Source organism: Vespa velutina, chromosome 16 (assembly GCF_912470025.1).
Source record: "Vespa velutina chromosome 16, iVesVel2.1, whole genome shotgun sequence".
Classification (NCBI taxonomy): domain Eukaryota; kingdom Metazoa; phylum Arthropoda; class Insecta; order Hymenoptera; family Vespidae; genus Vespa; species Vespa velutina.
Genome location: NC_062203.1, coordinates 2,254,791 through 2,272,500, shown reverse-complemented (window position 1 = coordinate 2,272,500; position 17,710 = coordinate 2,254,791). Strand labels below are relative to the sequence as shown.

At 36.9% G+C, this 17,710-nt stretch overlaps 1 protein-coding gene and 1 long non-coding RNA gene across 4 annotated transcripts in view; both read left to right on the top strand.

The window, feature by feature from the left end:
- The window catches only part of LOC124954653 (lachesin-like), a 138,001-nt gene that overhangs the window by 22,073 nt on the left and 98,218 nt on the right, over nt 1–17,710 (top strand). The gene's annotated exons all lie outside the window — the stretch shown is intronic.
- LOC124954656 lies at nt 12,569–17,370 on the top strand. Its single transcript, XR_007102603.1, has 3 exons — nt 12,569–12,891; nt 13,132–13,260; nt 13,725–17,370. It is a non-coding gene; the product is annotated as an uncharacterized LOC124954656 (long non-coding RNA).

Below are 17,710 nucleotides of genomic sequence, written 5' to 3'. Positions count from 1 at the left end.
GGCGAAAGAATAGAATAATAGTAAAATAAACTCTAGGTTGAATAAAATAGAAATATAAATAAAAGAGATAGAAAAATTGTTTATTTATATTAGAATAAAGATTTCGATTGAACGATTAATAATTTATTCATTATTAAATATATAACGTTAATCATTGCAAATTAAAGTATACGTAATAATTATCTTATATCTTTTTTGTCGAGAAAGGGCATCAAAATATTCTACGTATACGATTTTATCAAGTACGATAGTATCTATACGACGAGAATTCTTTTCCGATCCGTTAACAAAGTATTTTTCCAAAGCTACGAAAGGTAGATGCGAGCGTTCGAAAGTGTGTCCCGCTTTCCTCGAGTGCTTTTAACGGCATCAAAATATTTTCGTCGGGAACGAAAAAAGGGAGAGGAAAAATCGCGAGTTAGAAAGAGGTTAAAGGAAAAATCGAAAATAGGAATGAAAAATGGGCCAGATGATAGGAGATAAGAATTGGTGACGATGGGATGAGAAATAATAGGAGAAGGAAGGATGGAGGTATTGGTAGATAGGGAGGGGAGGGGGACGGGAGGGGAGGGGGAAAGGGCAATGGTAAAGTCAATGGTTAGTGTTAGGAATTATGGATACGATCGAATTCTTCTGAATGGTGCGAACACCCTTTATTCGTAACGACTAAGCTTCCTCGCCACGATCGCGATTAAGAGCTTTGAAGACGACCGAGTTAATCTGAAATGCAGGAAAGTTTCTCAACAAGTTCACTGCGGATAGTTGGTGGGAATGACGTCTTGGAGAAGGGAAAGGGAGAGGAAGGCAGAAGCAATTGGCCGTACCACACGGATAGAATAGAGCACGGAGGCAATTTCATGACAGCGTCTTGGGATGATTGGATCACCGCGCAAGTCTCGATAACCATCCCCCGTCGACGTGTGTGTCCTACCATGTACCACCGGCAACTATTCCTACCTCTCATTTTCTCTCTCTCTCTCTCTCTCTCTCTCTTTCTCTCTCTCTTTCTCTTTTTCTCTTTCTATCTATCTATCTATCTATCTATCTATCTATCTATCTATCTATCTATCTATTTATCTATCTATCTCCCTTTCTCGTTTGCTTCGCTCATAGACCGACCCAACTACTCGTACACGCCTTATCAATATAACCTCATTATCGCGGCGCGCAAATGAAATCCAATTATCACGATCCCATTGCGGGAAATAAATTTCTTATTAAATCGCGGCCGATTTTCAATAGCCGACGAACATTTCCGACGAATATGTACGATGAAAAGAGGAGAAATATACAGGACGAGTTTTTACAGATTATATATCAGTTTTTCTTTTCTTTTTTTCTTTTGTTTTTTTTTTTTGTTTTTTTTTTTGTTTTTTTTTTCTCTCTTTCTTTCTTTTAACGCGAATCCATCTCAAACTCAAGCAACTTTATGTTTATTTTTAAGTTTGTTTTATTTTTTTTTTTTTTTTTTACTTATAAATGTATCGAATATAAATAGAATTAAATTTGTTTGGTCGAATCATCCTTTTTTTATTTTTATTTCTCCTTTTTCTTTTTTCTTTTCTTTTTTTTTTTTTATGCTTTCTTGATGAGAAGCTCTAATTTTTCTTTTTTTCTTTTTTTTTTTAAATCAACACACTTTTTGATTTGTGCGATATAAATCGATACTTTTGATTACGATCCTCTCGTATATTCCTTATCATCTTACTTCTTGTTTTGGACTAATATACATATCTTATTATCGATTTATCTTCTTTACAATAGTAAGATTATTTCAAGTTAATAGAGATGACCATCCTGTTGATGAGACGCTAGTTTACTAACGATTCTAAGATAAAGGAAGAAAGAAAGGAAGAAAAAGAAAAAAGAAAAAAAGAAAAGCATAAAAATATCGAATTTCTACAAGTATCCAGTACTTGGTTCCGTAGCCAACGGTTCGTTCACAAATAGTCCGAAGAACTTAGGAAGTCGCACGAAAGACACTTAAAACTTCTCTCACCGAAGTTTCGTGCGAAATCGATGTCAATTTGAAACAAAAGTAGAAGAAAAGTGGATAGACGAGTGGGAGCTAGTAAGGTAGAATCGTTGGGCGCGATTATTTCTTTTTTTACCCTATTCCCCCTTCCCCTCCCACTCCCCCCCCCCCCTCCTTTTTTCCTTTTTTATTTTCTCTTATATTTTTGTTCTTTTTTTTTTTTGTTTTTTTCATCAATCTCATGTCTATCAATAGAAGGAGATCGAAATAGGATCTATGATAAAAACGATAGGACAAAAACGTTATCAATTACATGACGACCGATCGTTTTCGGCTTGGAAAAATTTGCCGCTAGGGATGTAGAAAAAGTGTGGAAGAGTGAAAGAGAAAAAGAGACGGTTTGGACAGGCATTGGCGGGTCATCGCAGGAGAATTGACGTTGGTAACCATGGACGAAATTAGCACCGCGATTTGGGAGCGACCGATCGAGTTAATACTGTTTCGTCGATTACAATTGGAACCTCGATCGTACGACGATTATTCGGGTATATACTCTTCATACGTTCACCGAACGTATTTCGACATCGAAATTTGTACCTTTTTTTTTCCTTTTTTTTTCTTTCTCTTTTTTTTTTTTTTGGTCACGGCGGCGCATCCAACGTCGTTATATAGTATGACACTGTTAATAGGTGAACAATGACCACGATCGTTATTTCGATGTAACATTTAGTTTTGATGAGTTATATATGTTTAGTTTAACTCTTTCCAATTCGTAACTATTTTTCCTAGCTTTATTCTCCGTGAATTTTCATCTTGATTTTCTTTTTTTTTTTTTTTTTTTATCATCATTTTGATCATCTCACTTTGATGTATTTCATTCACACACGTATATATTATTACATTGAAAATAATTTTAGGATAAAATTGTTTTTTCTCTCTCTCTCTCTCTCTCTCTCTTTTTTTTTCTTTTGTCAATTTGGTTTATTTATCAAATGAAACGTCATGTCACAACAAACTGATCTCATGGTACAAAGCGTTAATATGCAACGAAACGTTTTTCTTGCAAAAATTTGTACACGATAGATAGATAGATTTCTTTCGTTAGCCAACGAAATCCTCGGAGATATAAAAAGATAAAACTATCTTAAACGATATCCAATGAGGAACAAGAAATAGATGAAGTTTTATCATTTGCAATTGGTATAAACTTTGGAAGAACATTAGTTCCATTAATTGAGAATGTCTTTTTAGAAATTTAATGGAAAATTTTTATTCGACTTATTTCTAAACGTTACTAGTTATAGGGTGTCATTATCACGATTGGATATATTAAATTGAAAGGTAATACCTTTTCGAACTATTGTGAAGAACTGAAATACGCGTTTTTAAAAACGTATACCAAACATTTCCATGCCAAGTTAGTTTCGAGTGCTCGTTTTCACGCGTGTACCTGTCTTCGCGGGCGACATTACACAATAAAATTATCATAAGCAGCAGGGCGCCACGTTATATCGCAATAACGACCATAATATACGTGGAGGCAAGTATTTTTTTTAAAAGAGGTGCCGTACCTACGCACCTGTGCATTTTACATAGAAATATCCTATCCCTTAACGTCCTTTCCGTTGATATCTTACCAGAGAGAAAGCATAAATAATGGGGAAGCTCATCTTTCGCATTCGTGTAAGTAATATTTTATTGAGAAAGGTAAAAAAGATTCGGGAAGAAAGCGAGATCTTAATTTAAACTACCAACTACGTGTACGTGTTTTTTTTTTTTTTTGTTCTTTTTTCTTATTTTTCCTTACTTTTTCATACTTATTTCGCCAAAGGCATCGTGATCCATCTTTAAATTTTTCCCCTGATCCTCTTGCCCTTACGCGATATAATTGAGTTAACTCATGCTATTATCCAAATACAATGCTAAATAGTATAATTGACTTAAATACGGTATTTTGCTACGTGCGAGCACGTAGAAAAACGACATTGGTGTTGGAGATAAGTGGAAAGAGGGAAAGAAAAATCGCTGCCGACTTGGAAGATGGAAAAAGAAGGGAAGCATTACCAGCTGGCAGGGGATGAAGACAGCAAAAGAAGGAAAGAGAGAAACAGAGAAAGAGAGAGAAAGAAAGAGAGAGAGATAGAGAGAGAGAGAGAAAGAGAGAGAGAGAGAGAGAACGAGAAAGAGAAATAGAGAGGGAAAGAAATAGTATAGGATTGGAGGGAGCGATACTTTTTCACTTTACTTTCATACCTAAAACTGTTGAATATTAATGACCGTGGGCGAGGTACTCTGAAGCTTCTTACCACAAGAAGCGACCGCACCCGTGAAATGGAAATGAGAAAATTATAAGAGTAACTGGGTAAATTGCGAATAAAGGCTATTATTGATACGCGCTAGAGACTTGTAAAAGAAATGTCATGATATTAACCCTTTGAGTTTTACGAACGAACACATACGTTTAGAATTTTTTCAACATAGTTAGTATAGTCGATAATTTAGGTCTTTTAATAATTTTTAAAGGATAAAAGAAATGTCAACTTACCTATACTCGATCATTTTTTTGTAACATATTGAGACAGAAATCTATTTCTAATTATTTATCCTGTTAAAAGTCACTTCAGTAATAACATCAAGAGGCTGTCTGCGCAGGGGCTAACTGAGCAGGAAGGAGGGGATAACTGCGCAGAGGCTATCTGCGCGGTTAAACGAATGATGAAGTTTTTTTTTCTTTTCTTTTTTTTTTTTTGCTGTAAGTAGTAATATACACATATGTTTTTACACTGATGCATATCTTATACCAATGTAGTGATATACGTAATATACATACATATTTAGTTACATGAATTACTTAGTATTGCATAAGTATAAACGACGTAGAGAACGAAGTTCAGAGTAAAATTATACCTACCTTCGAAGGTATATCTCGCGAAACGTAGAGTTCATTACGACGTTGATTCCCCCGATGTAGGGTAGCGTATCTGTGATACCTCGACAGAAATCCTACCTCGCGCCTTATCATAGGGACAGCGTATCCGTCGAAACGCTGACTAGTGCAGATAGAAGGATGGAGATAAAGGTTGAAGAAGGAAAATGATAAGGGGATCGACTCGGTATGAACAGAGAAAAAAAGATAGAGAGAGAGAGAGAGAGAGAGAGAGAGAGAGAGGGAGAAAAGAGAGGAAAAGGTAGAAAGTCGTAATGTCAGTTCTGTTTGCTCGAGGAGTTTTCGACTTTGGATGGATGTGCGGTAAGGTTTTAAAAAGTGCTTTCCTTCACCTAAGAACTATCGTTTTATTACCCGCGTAAAGTTCGCCGGCAATGACAATGGCAATGGCAACGGCAACGACAACGGCACCGCTAACGCCATCGTCGCGACGCCTCGCGACGCTCTTTACCGTTTCCAGTTTCACCCTCCTTTACCACGAAACTTCTTTGGAGCTTCGTTTCCGTGTATTGTAAGTATGCGCGCGTGCGCGTCGTTCCACCTTAATGTGCGGCCTGGATTTATCTGCTAGTAATCAATCGTGCGGCTGGGAACGAGCGGATTACAAGGGCGCAATATTTATCACGTCAAACGGTTCATTTGCATGATTTATGCGACGCCGAATGCCGGAAACGCCGGATTATTTGCGCGGAATTCGCTGAGCATCGCCGTGCGCATAATGACGTTAAATTCCGCGTCGCGCGGAATTTCGCGTTACACGGAACGCTCATTAGACGGTCTCCTCTCTCTCTCTCTCTTTCTCTCTCTCTTTTCCTATAGTTTTCTCTCTCCCTCTCTCTCTCTCTATAGTTCTCCCTTTCTTTCTCTCTTTTCTTATAGTTCTCCCTTTCTCTCTCTCTCTCTCTCTCTCTCTCCTCTCTCTCTCTATAATTCTCCCTTTATTTCTTTCTCTTTCTTTCTCTCTCTCTCTCTTTTCCTCTTTCGTTTTCGTATCCATCGCTCTTCGACATCAGCTGTTCGACATTCTTTTCTTTTCATCAACTTACGGATTCGCATATTTTCGGAAAAATATCCTTTCTCTCGTCAAGTCGACTTCATAGAAAATAGCTGACGCTTCTCCATCCTTTATTCCAAGCTTGGTAGAGGATTTACGAGTTTAAAGCATCTAGCTGTTGAATTTTTTAGCAAGAGCAAAGAAAAACGGCGGACGACGTCTAACCTTACCACGATTTTATTATACCGCTTGTTAGTATATTTCAAAGTAGGTGGTTTAAAATTTTATGATAGGTCAAGTGCCTCTTTTACAATCTGAATTTTTCGATACGTCGATTTTTATGAAAACGCGACGAGCGAAAAAGTTTTAAGAAATACCGGTTTGGAATAAGTTACGACGAATTTTTCGAACAACGCTGCACCAATACGTGCGAGTCGCAAAGCTCAATAACGAGGATAGATTGCATTCTATTTTTTTTTTCTTTCTCTCTTTCTTTCATTCTTCTTACCGTTCGTCGCGGAGGTAAGAGTTTACGAGCTCTTTCTCTTTTCTCTTCTATCTTTTTCTTTTTCTTTTTCTTTTTCTCTCTCGATCGTGCCTTGATGACTCCGCTCGCTCTAGGCTTCCCAAACTTTCTGTTATCGATGCTTTAGAAACTGGTACGATAGTACCTTCGTCACTTGATTCAATTTTAGTCTATTCGCCCAGAGAGAGCCAATACATCTACGCTCTTTACTAACCACAAAGAAGGGACCAAAGTTTTGTTACATTCATCCGATAAAGTATCTCACCAAACATTTATCCCTATATTCACTTCTTCCTGCCATAATAATATATTATATTATTCGTTATATTTTTATTTTTCACATACAATCGTGAATTCTTTTCTATTTTTGGCGAGGAAAATAAAAGAAAAAAAAAAAAAGAAAGAACGTTAATAAAATAAAAGAAAAAGTAAAAGTCATGATTTATTAATCGAAACGAAAAACGAAAACGTTATAAAATTATGATAAACATTTAACTTTGTTATTGGCCCATAAATGTATATCGATGCAACGGCAATCACGTTGACCATATGCGCAATAATCCTAAAGCCTGTAGAGATATTTGATAATTATTTTACTCGATGCAAACGACGGAAATCGTTAATGTTGCTTTTACCTCTGGAACATAACGTACCGGCAACTTGCAATTCGCATCCAGATGTAACCACTGCACAGTACTCTGTTGCATGTAGCACAATGAAGAAATTAATAATGCAGCCACGCGGGTACCATGTTTCGTGCACGATCTGTAACGTTGGTACGCGTGGTTGACTGCGTTCAACCATTTTTCTACGTTCCTTTAATTCGGCTTTGAGCCTGGAAAATTTGGGAAAAGAACATAAACAAAGGAAAAAAGGAAAAAAGAAAAAAGGAGGAAAAAAATATTAAAACAGAAGAACATAAAAAAACAAACAACACGAAAGTTTCGTAGTCGACAGTTTATGTTTAGACTTTGTTTTCGCAACGTCACTACTATAAAGTTCTTTCGATCTCTAATAATACAGTGAAAATCCTTCCCTCCCTCTCCCTTTCTCTCTCTCCCTTTCTCCCTATCTCTATTTCTCTTTTTTCATTTTTTCTTTCAGCTTTCAGCGGCTTCTAGCAGGACCAACACAGACTGCCTTGTAAAACAAGCGTTCTTTAACCTTTCCAACGTTACTCCGGGAACTATTACGTAATTCAGTTTGCGTTGCATCTCGGAGTATCCTGGAACAATCCCCATTCCATTTCTCCTCGTAGAAAATCTTCCGTAGGGCATCACGTACATAATTTAAATCATAGTCGAAGGGCTAAGACTAAAACTTCTCTTCTTCTCATTATCTCCGTTTTCTCATCCGCTTTTAATTTAGATATGATTGTTTTCTTAATGAGTGGAAATACGAAGTTCGAGGATACGATATACGAGACGAGAACTCATAATCAAAAGGGTTAAAACTTTTTAACTTCGATCGTGGTTTGTAAAAAGTCATCGAGGATATATTATAGGCCTTTAGAAAATTGGAGAAATGTGAAGAACGTATAAGAGAAAAGTGAAAAGAGACATCGTCGTCGATGTCGACGTCAATGGTTCACGATGGGGGATTCGCGATCGAGGGGTAGCATCTATCAGTGGACCCTCATTAACCCGCCCCCCCCCCTTTTACCTTCTCCCCCTTTTCTTTCAACTTACCCCTTACCTATTTTAGTTCTCACTCCACGATAAAGCACTCCTCGCGATAGCTTATCTCAGTTCTTACTCCTTCTCTACATTGGCCGACCATCGAGATCCTCCATTGGGGACTCTTTTCCGCGGTAGTACCACTGACCATCCTCTCTCTCTCATTCTCCTTCTCCTTCTCCACTTTCAATCTCCCCCTTGGTAAGATTCTCCTCGGTCACGTTTCTTTTTCCTGCCTTTTCGGACCTTGGTCCACCACCATCATCACCACCACAACGGAAAGACTCTTTTCTTCCCATTCTTTTCTTTTCTTTTCTTTTCTTCTCTTTCTTTCTTTCTTTCTTTCTTTCTTTCTTTCTTTCCCTTTCTTTCTCACTTGCACTCTTATCTAGTTCACCTCTCTTCGTTGTGAGTGAGAGAAAGTTGGTGTCTCCTATGGACGAAAGGAATAAGGAGGAAAAGTGTACGAGAGAGCTTTGGTACTTGCCGATGGACCGAGAGACAGAGATAACAAGGACCTGAGAGGGCCAAAACATTCTTCCTGGGGCTTTCTCGTGGGATCGTTATAACCATAACGACACCTTTCTAAGACCACTATAAGAAAAAGTCTTTCCATCGTTTCCGATCCCCACTACTCGTTCCGACATCTCTTAAATTGTCTATCTATCTTGTTTCTAATACCTTTTCATCTGGTACGATCAATTCGATTGGATCTTTCCATTTCTCTCATTCTCTCCCTCTCTCTCTCTCTCTCTCTCTCTTTCTTTTTCTATTTCTCTCACCTCAACATCTGATATTCTCAGATATTTCGTATTAAGGCATTCTCCGAGTACATCGTCGTACTCGTGCTAACGTTAATGAACACGCACGTGTGCTAGGAGATACATGTACGTGTTATCGTGGGACTCATGTACCAGCTTGGACTTTGAGTCGCATACTTGTAACTTGTATGGGCAAATAAGACAAGAAAGAGAGACAGAGAGAAAAAGAAAGAGAGAGAGAGAGAGAGAGAGAGAGAGAGAGAGAGAGAGAGAGAAAGGAGTAATAGAGGAAAAGACCGTACAAGAGAAAGAAAGAGAATGAGGGGAATAACCGGATAGGAAGGATATACTGCTCCTTCCACGGAATACGAAGCGTTCGTTAGAGAACGAACGTGACTTCGCTGCGCGACCGTTTATTTTTTTTCCTTTTTCACCTTGGCTTCCCTTTCCCGAGGAAAAGAGACACGGAAAGCGGGGTAGAAAGAGGTGGAATGTAAAAACGGATGCTAGTGCAAAAATGCCAAAAGCGTATAAAATATTAGATACGTGTATGCGTCGGTGTGTTCCGACGTTGATTGGACGTCAGTGCGGGCCAACGTGGCCACCGTCGGCTTCTACGTGCTTGGATCAAAGAATGCGAGTTTCGTGCTTCCGTTAAGCGCGACCGTGTGTCGTTATAAATATGTATATCACCGAATAAGGGAAAGATGATAGAGAGAAAGAGAGAAAGAGAGAGAGAGAGAGAGAGAGAGAGAAAAAGAGAAGGACAGTGCAAATGTGGAAGAGAATATCGATGTCTGATTATAATCTACTCTCGTCACGTGGATTTGGTTACTCTGACGAATAGATGTATCTGACAAAAGGTATCCTGTATGATAGTTCTCTATGTGCTGATATTCCTATGAATAATACATAATACGTAGGTAGTATGGTAATAGGTATACCATTTTGAAAACAGTATCCGATGAAATACTTCATGATATCGTTCGTTTATAACGTTGATTTTAATGGACAGTTAATTAGATGTTGAAAGTTAATTACAAAGAGAGAGAGAGAGAGAGAGAGAGAGAGAGAGAATGAAAAATGAATCGAAGACGAAGCAAAGGAATTGAATGAAATAAGGATTGAATATGATGTGTGAACATTTTTCGTGATTATATTTTTAGAACAACGATAAACGATTAGGATTATTATTAGTTCGATTGAAAAATCAAAAATAGAACAACGTAATTTCTTTTTCTTAAGACAATAAACAACGACAGGAGAAACATTTGTTTAAAAAATCATACAACATAAGTAATCATTAAAAGAAATAATAATTTGGTGATATACTCCCTTGGGAAATTTACTATATTATTCGAGTGCTTCCTGATTGATTAACATTAAGTAAAGTGATCGTTCTGCCGATACCTATCTCGTGCACTCACGTAAGGCAAATATTAAAGTAGTCTATCTATCGTGTTCGTCAACTTACTGTCGCTACGCCATGCTCTACGTTGATCGATGGATCTGCCATAATGCGTTCAAAGCGGATTACCTTACCTAACATCTTTTATAAAGGTATTTAAATGTAATAAGTTTTGTAAGAGAAGATATAGACAATACTTATCGAGTAAACGTTATTTAGATACCTTTGTTACCATAGTTAATAAATCTCAAAGCGATCGATAATTTATTTTATATATATATATATATATATGTATATGTGTGCGTGTGTATGTGTGTGTGTGTGTATGTAGGTACCTAAATAAAAGTTTGGGATATTCGCCAGCAATTTGACTTGAATATCATCTATACAGATAAAAAGAACGACAGATAATAAATTATATCGTAAAAGTCGTTACAACTTGCTATATATCGAAATATATTGCGAAACGAGGAATATTGGTGGAAGTGGAGCTCCGGTGATTTCGAACGTATCAAAGACAATTTGGCCGAGCGTACGAAGTTGATCGAATACAAAATTTGTTCAATCGGGTTTTATCGAGCGCCAATTATTCGAGAGAGAATTTATCGAGTCACTATTAATCGAATCATAACTCGAACATTCAGCTTTATCTGGTTATGTGTTAGACATTTTAAAACATGTATTATTTTGCATTTTAATCGTCTTTAAGTTTCAGAGCTTATTTTCCTTGTATTATTTTGTTACTTTTTCTTCTTTTCTTTCTTTCTTTTTTTCCTTTTTTTTTTTTTTTTTCTTCTTTTTTTTTCTCAAATACGTCAATAAAAGCAAATACTTTTACGAACGTATCGCTATCAAAGTCGAATTTACAAAAGAAACAATACGGCCTTATGAATAATCCATTGAGTAATTCGATTGCGTAGTACGTATCGTTCTACTTTTTTATAGCACTGAAAATAATACAGAATGAACAAGATGAAATAGTTCAGGAATGTTTTGTAAAGTTCAATTCGTTTCGTAATTATTTCTGCGAATAAAATTGTCGTGTCGACCGTTCTAAATGTAATTCGAGAATCTTAATCAATTCTTTTAGTTACAAAGGAGCATCCAACGTTCTTCAAATAAGCATTGTTCAGAAAGAAATTACATTTTATTGAAAGGTCGAATGAGAGACGAGTCACACAATTCTCTCTATACGTGCCGCGTATACGTACCTGCTCCACAGATTTGATTTAAATGGTAGAACCATGTATAATTCCGATTAAAAAAAGTGATATAACATTACCCTGCAGTATGATATAAAACGTTTGCTTTACTCTCTATATAGAAAGCTACGTTTCTATTCAACTTGTAATTTTTTTTAAATACACTCTCGTTCTGTTAAGCCAGACTGAAAATTCCTGCTTTTCGCTCTTTCATATAAACGGAGGTGGAATAAAAACTAATCTCGCGTTGAACAATCTCGACGAGAGTTAATGCTTCGATAGCGCTCTAAATTTCTCTCGAATTATGAACGTAGCGTTTATAAATCAAACATAACGTAACTTAAATAAAATTTTCTACGAGTATCTATTATTTATGATATGATATTAATTATTTCTCGACGATTAATGAATCATTTTATTATATATAACATATAATGTGATATTTTAATTATTATCACATATAGATATGATATCAAAACATATATATTTATTAGTTATAATATATTATGTGATATCATATCGGGCTTTATCCTTTGACGAGCTTATTTTTAGTAGGATTATACGAGCTTATTGTAAAGTTAGAAAATTGCAAATCAGTTGTTTTTCTCTCTCTCTCTCTCTCTCTCTCTCTCTCTCTGTTTCACTTTCTGTCTCTGTTTCTCCTGTACACTTTACCACAAGCATATTCAAAAACATTACGAAAACTCATGCGTTAGTGGCCTTGCTGAAATGAAAATGCTAAATAGATCCGCACAGGTTGGTTCAAAGCGGTACGACGACGTATGTCGCGTGACTAGAACGAACTATCTGATTTTGTCACATCGCTTGAGAATCCTTCTTCCTTCACCTCCTTTGGCTTCCATCATCGACCCTCAAAAAGTCTCAGTATTAGTAACTGAGATTCGAGGACGACCTTCTCTCTTTCTTCTCTCTTTACCCTCCTTCCGTTTCTCCACTCTCTCTCCAAGATCTGACCCCGTTTTGACTTGTCAGCACAACGTTTATCTCCCAATATTTATGTTGGCAACGCGTCCATTGCAGTATTATTGAAGCAACGCACGCAATCTCTCTAGAAAGAGGAAGAAAGAAGGAGAGAGAAAGAGAGAGAGAGAGAGAGAGAGAAAGGAAATTTCGATATTCTGTTCCTCAGAGAATATTTACGGCCGTGTTTACCACATATGATAGAAAAAAAAAAAAGAAAAACAGAAAACGAAGAAACAATTTTGACGATTTACAATTTCACGAAAGAAAATTTGCCGAACTATCTTTCTATTGCATCTTGGAACACCTGCTGCTTGCATTAAGCAAGTGATAACTCTTTGGTTCTTTGCTGAGTTAAAGAAATTGCCGATTTGCATTTATTAAAGGATTGGTTAAACGCACGAAAGGCAAAGCTTCGAAGGTAATATATACTAATGATATTTTATCTTTTATATGTATTTTGAAGATATTTAAATATAAAAGAGAGAAAGAGAGAGAGAGAGAGAGAGAGAGAGAGAGAGAGAGAGAGAAAGAGAGACAGAGAGGAGGAATGAATAAGCTAATCCATCCTTTCGACGAAACTCTTAAACGTCTTTTTTAATATTATATTCTGTCAAGTGAATATCGATGAGACTTGCAAGGTGGATTTTACAATATTCAGGTTAAGAGGATTCAATCCCGCAGGTAGCTTAAGGCCATCTCCGTGAAATACAACGTTGTAAATGCACTATGGACTCTTATCTTCGGGAATGCTACATAGCATATGAAGAAAGGTGGAATTCGCGGTAGGGTAAGTATAAGAACGTTCATCTCTTCCATCTTTTCCTTCGGGAAAGTCTTTGTAGGTACGAATAAAAAATGACTTTGTCAGCAAGTTACTTTGAAGTACATAGATAAAAAAAAAATATATATATATATATATATCCAAAGGTTTATATACGGTGTGTTTTGAACGCATACCATGTTTAGAAATAACATTCTCTCTTGTTTTCCTTCCTTCTTACGACGTAGTTGATACTACGTTGATCCTTAACAAAGGGAAAAGCTTTCTTTTCGGCTTGCGTGGTTGATTCGTGGTAGAGGATTCGATAGATCGATTTCTAGACCGCAGGCTGTTAGAACTTTAACTAGGGTCTGTATAAACTCAGCTCACGCAGTCGTCAAGCCACACAACGAGCAGCCACGATGAATAAAAGATGTTACTGTTAAACCCAATCCAACAGTTTCACCAAACCGCGATGTCTGTACTTTCAGCTACCCCGCGGCAGCTTCCTCATACTCGAGAAATGCCAATTCCAAAGGATCCGCACGGAATTTTCATCGAACCGACATGGAAGGCGCGGCATCGTCGTCTCTTGGATGAAGCGGCTCGTAACGACGGCCTTGAGCTAGTTCAGTGAAGCTAGCTCGGTGAATTAGCTCTGTGAACTAGCTCGTCTTTTCCCTTTACCTTTGATGAGCGAGAGAGAGAGAGAGAGAGAGAGAGAGAGAGAGAGAGAGAGAGAGACTCTTACGTTGATTCTATTGAATCGATCGTTGGTTATATGAAATGAACGTGCTAATGAGACGTATCTCTTGCTCAATTCTCTTCGAATCTAATCAATTAATTAAAAGGACACTTTATCAATCTTACTACTCGTATAAAATTTCTATTTGATCTTTATGGATTTTGCACAAATTTCACAGAAATGACATGCGTCCTTTTTTTTCCATGTGTCCTTCCTATTAATCGCAGTCGAAGCTTTTCCCTCCCCTTCCTCCAACCCAGTTTGTACATTGAGAATTGCATGTCGCAAATTGCACGTCGCAAAAGTTATATACCGCGTGTCGTATGATCGATGGCCCTGCATTTATTTTTCACGATAGCCGATGAACAAAACACGTATGTATGTACGTCCGGTCATTGTTTAGAAGTTTGCTTTCGTGTGAAAAAAAGGAAAAAAAAGAAGAAAAAAAAGAAAATTAAAAGAAAAAAGGAAGAAAAAAAAGAGGGAGATAGAAAAAAAAGTTATACACTTTGGTGTCGTTAAAAAAATATCAACTTTTACGAGTGCAAAAATAAAGGTCGGACTGATCGAAGGGAAAATGAAAATGCTGAATGTATTATCGGATTAACTAGCGTATTGCGTAAAGCATGAAACGTTTCAAAGGACTTCTTTGAGAAAGGTTAGTATGATAAAATAGAGATAGATAGATAGATAGTAAGAGAGAGAGAGAGAGAGAGAAAGAGACAGACAGACATAGGGAGAGGTTCGAAAAAATTTAGAGAGATTCTTTCCTATAATTTCGTAAATTTTCATGCGCATTCGCATCGCGATAGCGGCAAGTTTTCGTTCGCTGATTGAAAACCCTCCCCCCCCCTACCCTCTCCCCATAATTCATTTACTCGTATCGAAAGCCCCTATCGATAAATTCCGTATTTTTTGTGTGCGTCAGCATCGATCGCCCAATGAAACCCGATTTCATCTTCAGCGTTCAAAACGTAATTTCATAGAGCCGAGAACGAAAAATGGCTCGTTTTACGCGATTACGCGATAGATTCCACCGATCGCTAGCTGATGCTAAAGGGTAAGAGGAAGAGTTGGGCGAAGGGAGGCGAGGAGCGGGGTATTAAGCCGAATACGTTTCGTACGGAAGATTCAGGTTCGAGGATACAGAAAGGATTACGGATTTCCTAGGGAGAAAACCGTTCTGTGTATATTCGCCGTAGCTTCAAGAAAGCAAACGAATGCGCTTATCGGTCCAATTAACATGCTCATTCGAAGGGAAAACATTGGGGAATCGTAGTAAGGGAAAGAGAAAGAGGGAAAGCGAATAGATATAGAGTTGCTCGTCTTCGATCTGGCGCATGCTTTTATTTTCAAAGGGTGGAATGGTAGAAAGAGAGAAAAAGATAGTAAACGAAGTTGCTTGAGAAGGAAGGAGAAGATTCGATAGGACCAATAAAATCGAACGCTGCTAATTCGTTTAATGGCCGTGACCCAAACTTCTCTATTTATTCAGTGAAGTATCGAGAGAGAGAGAGAGAGAGAGAGAGAGAGAGAGAGAGAGAGAAAGCGAGGAGTGTGGCCAGAGGGAAGATAACTGATGATCCGCAGTCACGTTCGCGCAAACACGATTGCCTGGCCGATTTAATCTGGCCGATCCTCGAAGGCATCTTTTATACTCGCTTTGCCATTCCACTGGCGTGGATAAGCCGCGTGGTCAAGCCCTTTCCTCTCTCTCTCTCTCTCTCTCTCTCTCTTTTTTTCTTTCTTTCTTTGCCTCCTTTTTTTTCTCTTTTTCTTTTTCTCTTTCACCCTAACCAACGAATCGAAGAGTAGAGCGACAGTCGTTATTACCTATTTGTGTGGGCAACCAAAAACTTTCTCGTCATCGTTGCCGTTTACTTCGAATAACCAATACTTAAATAAGTCCAAGTAAAGTGGGTGGAAAAAATTTCCAAAGGTTTTCTTATATATATATATAAGATCGTACCACTTGATTTCCTTCATGGTTATAAAATTCTTAAGAATCCTGGCAAACTTATGTAGCAGTAAATTTTGACGACGATTCGATCGTTGCTACGATTCGCTAAATAACTTAAGTTTATTTTATCGTTTTGAATTTATATTCTGAAATTTTCTTCTCAAACTTTTCTTAGATATGTTGAAACGGATAAAAAACGTCAACGTTATTGGTTGAGAAAGTTTTGCGCGTGCATATTATGTATGTATAACATTATCGCATAGCGATCGGATGCATCGTAAAAAGGAAAGAAAGGAGAGCTTTCTACAGTCTGCTTCTTTACAATGAACGACGCGAACAAGCTCTCCCTTCTGGAGCTAACATCGTGGAAGCACGTTATTGTCAAAGGTTCACCTAGTGTAAACTCCTGGGGTTGCGCGTGTAAATTGAGCACGAGTTGCTTAACACGCTCGTGGAACGTCGTAGGAACTCGCGTACTATTGGTCAGTGTTTAGATGTATACTTGTATTAGTGCGTGTATAAATGCATGCGTTTGTGTTTGTAGCTACGTTACCGTCCTTGCCCAGACTGGACTCATCTCTCTCTCTCTCTCTCTCTCTCTCCCTCTCCCTCTCTCTCTCTCTATCTCTATCTATCTATCTATCTATCTATCTTTACTCTATGAGAGTCACGTTTACGGGAAATACAATCACTGTGCTGATCTAATCTCTGGGATCCTTGTAGCAATCTTGTGTATCCACACTGTGAAAGATCAAATTGCGATCTCTTCAAATTTCTGAATCTTAACCTTACGTCGAAAACCAGAAAAGTATACAGTATAAAATGCTATTAGATTTTTAAAATTCAATGAACGCAATATCCGCAATGATTCTCTCTCCGTTTTATTCGTATATAAATATGATATATTATTTAGAAGTTGAAATATGTGATATTATTTTTTGTATAAAATAAAGAAAAAAGAATAATAAAAAAAAAAAAAAAAAGGAAGAAAGAAAGGAAAATTCAGGAATATAAAATAATAGGAATTAAAACGATGTAACTTAGATTAAGCTGAAATTAAATTAATTGCAAAAGTCAGTATTATTGTTCGAAATATAAATTAATCAATACCCTCGTATTTTATCAATAATACGACTAACAATTCATTTATCTTGGAACAATAATAACGTATAAATAATTCATATATCTTATTTTACTAAATACATTTCATTGGCTATCAAAAATTGTTACAATGTAAAACGATTTCGTAGAGTAATTCAGGAATGAAAGAGAGTAATTACTAAAATAATTGTGATTCAACGCGATTTCGTGGTATGAGCTCTCCAATTATGGCCTTCTCATTTAAATAACATTGGTACACTTAGAGAAACAAATTAATTTCACTGCCTTTTATTCATTAATATTGTTTAATTGGAAAATCTTTATATGTATATGTCACCATTTATCATTGTTTCAATATTCTCGATATTATAGTTTTTTACATATCTCCTTTTTTCTTTTTCTTTTTTTTTTTTTTTTTTTTTTTTTTTCATATATAAATTTCCATGGTTAAACATCCGATCTCTTGATATTGTTGTTAGGTAAGCTCAATTGAAAATGTTGTTAGATTTTGAAATACTTCCCTAATTGTTATCCCTTTCTAAAGTGAAGGTAAATTTCAATCAGTCGCTACATCGAGTTCGGTATGTGCACAAACACGTATTGAATTTCGAGTATTTACGGCTACTCTCGACAGATCGCTATCTTCTCGTAAGCATGATTAATTTCTCGTA